The sequence below is a fragment of the Protopterus annectens genome, chromosome 1.part0, assembly GCF_019279795.1.
Source record: "Protopterus annectens isolate FY-2018-M chromosome 1.part0, PAN1.0, whole genome shotgun sequence".
Taxonomy (NCBI): domain Eukaryota; kingdom Metazoa; phylum Chordata; order Ceratodontiformes; family Protopteridae; genus Protopterus; species Protopterus annectens.
The window spans coordinates 1,756,929,486-1,756,935,669 of record NC_056725.1 but is presented as its reverse complement, the minus strand read 5'-3'; the positions used below and the strand labels follow the sequence as shown (position 1 = coordinate 1,756,935,669).

Genomic DNA, 6,184 nt, shown 5'->3' with positions numbered 1-6,184 from the left:
AGGAAGTGTTAATATTACATATAGGAGTACACTTTTCATATCACTCAAACAATTACAGGCCTGTAATCACTACCACAAACTTTCACCTGCCCCCTCAAAATAGCAGCACACACAAGCATATGATTTGCAGCTGAACAGTTTGACATGCCTGCTCTCTTTCATGTCACAGTACCATCTTGCATACAATTTGGAACAAACCCTTCTTTAGGAACATCACAGCTGAATTCCTGTTGTGCTTGCTATTGACACACACACACACATATCACCCACATGCACATTGTCATTTTTAATACCACTATACTGGTATATTGTGAGTGTGGCAGCTCTATATCCCAAAGCTTCTAAAGTCTCACCTGATTTCATCAGAGCTGTACATGTACTGTACATTAATATATTAATTTTGTTTTTTAAATGGATCAAATATAAATGTTAGTACTGGGAAACATAATGCACACTGCTTATTTAACCTATATTTGGAACCATTCTTTCTTTACCTGCTAGAGTCCAACTTAAAGGAGAACTGCACCCACAAACTTAAAATCATGTTTACTTCATTGTGGTTTAGTGTTTGCTACATTTTAACACCATTCTGGGACTATTTACAGGTTTTGAAATATTTTTATATGTAATGTCTGAGTCTGACCACATGGGGTCTGCCATCTGGAAGTAATTTTGATTGTTTAGTCTGCCTCTAGGTATCCCACAATTCTCGTCTGTAAAAAGTTACATCACACAGGCCTCTTTCTTCCTAAAGCTCCTGTCACTGTATTGATTTTACATGCATACTCTGCTGTCTTTCAGTCATTTAGTTTTAAGTAACATGTCATGCTGTTCATTGACTACTTAAAACACAAATCATACAAATTCCACAGAACAGACTTTCAAAGTGCTTTTTACTGCTGCTTCTTTTTAGAATGGCTAAGCTGCATTTTTGTGAAGCCTGAATTGTACTACTTTGACTCATTTACCACCCTCCTTCACACCTAACTTTCCTAGTTGTCAAACTGCTAAGGGTAATTTGTGCTATTACCTGCTGTGATTGACAACTCACAGCAGGAGAGTTGACTCATGTACTGTTTCATTGTTCTAGCCTTTACTTTCTGTATAGGTAGAAGAAGGACCAGGGAGCTGTGACATCACAGCATGGGTGGGTTTTTAGGACAGTCATGGCAATGTTAGTTTTCCAAGGGAATTGGCCAGAAAACTATCTGTATTCAGTGGTATTGGATACTTTTCCAGGGCAGGATAAAAGTGTTTTGAAAGTGAAACCACCACAGTACAGTAAGTTACTGTTCTAGTGGACAGAAACAATTTAAAATATTTTAAATATTTTAAATGCTGTGTTGTTGTTTATTCATAGCAGGGACAATAAATAGGGAGAAATGGGACAGAGACAGCATTTAATAATAGAATCCCGTTGTTGTCCTTTAATCTATTTTCCTAAAGTAAGCAATATTAAAGTAAAGGTACATACATATCAAGATAATGTGATTATCTATTCTTCTCACCTATATCTAGGTCATCCCATAGAGACATCAAAAGTTTTACATGAGTATATTTTCATTTTCCCTTGTAAGGCTTGTATTAATATCTGGATTCCATAGACTTAGCTGTGATAAAAATCACAAAGTGATTTACATATTTGGGTATATCAAACATTCAAAATGATAAACACTTCAAAAAAGAAAGTTAGTTTTATAAGATGGGAGAATGTGATATTTTCTTTATTTAGTAAAGCTTAAACTATGACAATAAGCATATTCTTTAAGTTATTTTCTAATTTGATTCTTCTATAATCAGGTTTTACAAATATTTTAAAAATGTCATACTGTTATTAAGAACTTATTGTATCCCTAGACCCCTATGATTGCAATTTTAACTCACTTTTCTGAAATAGTATGGATGTTTCACAATTCTAGAGTTGCATATTAATTATTTTATAATATAAACTTGTACGATTTAAGATTATCAAATATTTCCACATGAAGCAGACAGGGACCCTATTTTGAGTTAAACGTTGATCATACTACTTAAAAGTGAATGGTATTAATCAAGATATACTTCCTTATGTGCCAAGGGCATTTTATTTTTAAATCTCTCAAGTGACTCTGAAAATGAGTTTAGTTCATGCCAGTCTCTATTGTAATTAACAAATTCCAATATGCTTAACTGTATGTTTATCTTGAAAGCTCTTTCAAGAGATGAAACATAATAGGAAAGAAGAAATCTGTAAGTAAAAAATATGGTTAAACATAAATAAATCTATATGACTGTATCCATCTGTCATACACAAAAACACATGAAAAAGACAGGCTTCATATGAATAAACACAACTTAATTCAGTTTTCCTCTCCTTCCTCCAAAGTGCAAACCAAAGACAGAATGAGATAATAAATTCATAGCAGAACAGACTTTTTTGTCACTTAGTAGTAAATTGCAGCATTAAAAAATAATGTACACCTGTCATTGAAAAATAGTTAACAGTGTTTGGTCTGATATGCAGTTTTATGGAGGACAACCATGTAGACACCACAACCTTAACACAATTGTTACTGCTGCTAATGCAAAAAAACAATGACATTGATAATTAAAAAAAACAGTCTTCTGAACAAAGTGGTCAACTTTTACAATTGAATTTTCCATTAAATTGTCATCAATTATGTAGAAAAATACTGCATGGTCAAGAAATAATTGTGGTATACATGACCCTGCCAAGAGCTACTGAGAATAATGCAGACTTGTAGTGTGGAATACAATCCATAAGTAAGGTTAAAATACATCAATTTCATCATAACAACAACCTAGCCTTGCAGCAACTTATTTGAGACAAGAGAAAACATTTAAGCAAGAAGTAGTAGTAAGTTGCAATGTTGGGTTCTCTGGATCCAAACAGTCTTTCATACTGCAAGTTACCCAGGTAGATGATTACCTTTATATAATGCAGATTCAGACCACTCAGCACTGCGAATTTGCAAATGAGGTGTGAACTCATTAGCATTCATGAATTCCATGATCTTCACTAAGTGCTGGGAATGCAAACATGGTGTAAGGACCTACACAATTGCATGCACATGCCCTACTTCTACAAGGGTTAGCACTGAGAAGTGTTACCTGCTAACTGCTTGCAAGTGTGAATGATTAGTCTGACTGCAGTATCAATCAGGGTTTGTCAGGGATAAGGGACTTACAAGAATTTTTGTGACTACCATTGTCTCAGGTGTACAACATTGCTAACATTTATATAATTTTTTTATGACAACAGTTTCTGCCTCTGAATACAATTTTTGTCTGCAATTCCAAGGAAGCAGATTATTCATTGAAACATAAATCAAATGTAAGGCAAAGTATATAGCAGACTTGTTACAGAAGCATAGATATGAGAATGATGTTGAGCAGGTTCTGTAGTGTAGTGGTTATCACGTCTGCTTCACACGCAGAAGGTCCTGAGTTCGATCCCCAGTGGAACCATTAGGGATGGGAAGGTGGCCTAATGGTTAAGGTGTTTGCCTTACAAACACAAGGTGCAGGGTTTGAGTCTCACAGGGGATAATTGGCTAGGCTTAAAATGGCTCACTAGGGCAGTTAGCTTAGTTCTAATCTATGAACCTATGTTCACAAAATGAAGAAAAGAGGTGCAGTATTCAATGTTTTTATTTTATATTGTGTGAGGAAAGATTATCTTGCCAATATCACACTCATCCACATCTAACTGTAAATTACACAACACAAAGTTCAGGAAATGTTTTGGTTGCACCTGTAATACCAATTGATACTATGCCACATATTGAGTATAGGAAACCTCTTTGTTTGTGGCACATAATGATAAGAATCTGAACCTAGTGTCCTGGGGTTCTAATCCAGAGATGGTGGCACTTGTGTAACAATGTTTAATATGTATGCTTTCATACTGAAACAGAAAAAAGTTGAAATATCAAAACTATACATTTAAACTTTGTGTTCCATAATATTTCTCTATTTCAGTACATTTATGTTTTTTTCTCAATTCATCATTTGTGCATCATGTGGTATTGCACAATCTGGACTGACAGCATTCCTTAGCAGTGAAATAGAGTTCATTACCTAAGGAAAACATGAACATTTTCATTTAGGCTACTTTATGTAGTGCAAATAAGCCTTGAGGCTGAATGTGGATGTCTGCACTCTGGATAGTACTCAGTGATGAAAATGCACGTTTGATAACCTTCTCCATGATACAAGGTGTAAGTACAGTGAGCTTTGAGAAAAAGATGGCTAATGCAGGAGTCCAATCTACTCAACTGATAATTTTACCTCAGAGAGTTATGAATGCATATTTGCACATATTTTGTGATATCATTGTCTTGTTGTTAAAAACTCAACTATTCTCAATATTGCTAATATGTGAGCTATTGTCTGTTCACTTTCACATTGTTTGGAAATAACTACAGTTCTGATAATTTGCATCAGAAATTACATTTGTAATGTGTCAAGGGGATGTGAGAAGGATGAATGTGTCACTGTAATGCACTACCTGCTCTGGTCATTGCTAGGTATACCCTATGTTTGAATTAAATTGTCTTTTCAGTTTTTTTTCTCCCTGTCAATTTTTTATAGTACTTTTTTGCATTTGCTCTCCACTTGGCAGAGTAAAAATACAGTTCATATTATATGGAAATAATTTGAAAATTTTAATTTAGACTGCTTTCTGTAGAGCAAACTGGTCTGTTGCTGGTGCACAGCCATCAGCACTCTAGATAGCACTTAGTGAATAAGGTCCACCTCTTACCTAACTATCTTGTGGCACAAGGTATAACTTAAGTGACTTGAGAGAAAGAAGTCAGATCGTGCAGGGATTGAATGTAGTTAATTGATAATTTTATAGAGGGGGGCTCTGAATACATATATATACACACTTTTTCTTAGATCACTGTGTGTTATGTAAAACTCAGTTATTTTCAGTATTGACAACAACATGTGAGATGCTGTCTGTCCACTTTCACACTATTTGTCATTAATTCCAAGTCTGATAATGTGTGACACAAATTACATTTCTGATGTTGCAAGGACAAGTGAGAAGAATGAATTTGTAACTTGAATGCAATTCTTGCTCTTCTCATTGCTAGGTATACCCATTGATTGAAATAATTTTCATGACATGTCAGCTTTTTTTCTCTCTCATTGTTTTCTAATACCTTTTGCATTTGGGTTCCACTTGGCAGTGTACAAACACGGTTCACTGCCAATAGAGAAAAGTGAAAATTTTAATTGAGGCTGCCTTCTGTAGTGGAAATGAGCCTAGCATCAATGCACAGCCATCAGCACTCTGGATAGTACTCAGTAAATAAATTCTACCAGTCAGGTAGTATTCCCTGTGCAGTGATCTTAAAGAGAGATGACAGCTGGTGCAGGATTCAAATTCAGTTGACAGATACTTTTACAATGAGTCAGAATGCCATTGTCACAACATTTTGATTAGGAGTGCCACAGTAAAGTACAGTTTCATACCTACCATAAATGTAGATGTTCGAGTGCTCATACAGCTGCAGTCATAACAGATGGGTTATCCTGCCATCAGGCTGGTCCTCGGTCGGCCGAATTCTAAAGTCTAGGTCTGGCGTCGGTTGTTTCCGCTTCCTCCCTGACGTCAGTGCGGCAGGGGTTTAAAAGAGGCAGCCAACGCCATTTTCTTCAGTTTTTCTTGCCCCAGATGTCAGGTGCCCCCAGAAGGAGGGCAAACATAATGTTATGAAAAAATGCAATGTTGATAAATTAAAAACAGTAGTTGCAAGCAAATACACCATAAAAGAGTACCCCAAAAGGTTATATGAAAAAGGTTTGTCATAAGGCCTGTCCTAAGAGGGGTTGGAGGGAGGGAAACCTGGACTGCAGCTGTATGAGCACTCGAACATCTACATTTATGGTAGGTACAAAACTGTACTATGTTCATCGTGCATACAGCTGCAGTCATAACAGATGGGTAGAATCCCAAAGCTAAGTAAGGGTGGTAGGCACTAAGTGGAACTAGGAGGGGCTAGGATGCCCTGCAGGACTGCTGTGGAAAATCCCGCTTTAGATTTAGAGTATAGTGGGAGGTGATAGTGCTTGGAGAAAGTGTGCACTGAACTCCAGGTGGCTGCTTCCAAAATATCCTTGGTAGGGACCCCCCTGAGGAAGGCTGCAGAGGTAGCTGTGGCTCTGGTGGAGT

The 6,184-nt window shown here is 36.4% G+C and overlaps 1 non-coding gene across 1 annotated transcript; it reads left to right on the top strand.

Annotated features, from left to right (window-relative positions):
- The first annotated feature begins 3,395 nt into the window (after positions 1 to 3,395).
- On the top strand, positions 3,396 to 3,468 carry TRNAV-CAC. The gene has a single exon. It is a non-coding gene; the product is annotated as a tRNA-Val (tRNA).
- Positions 3,469 to 6,184: the final 2,716 nt, after the last annotated feature.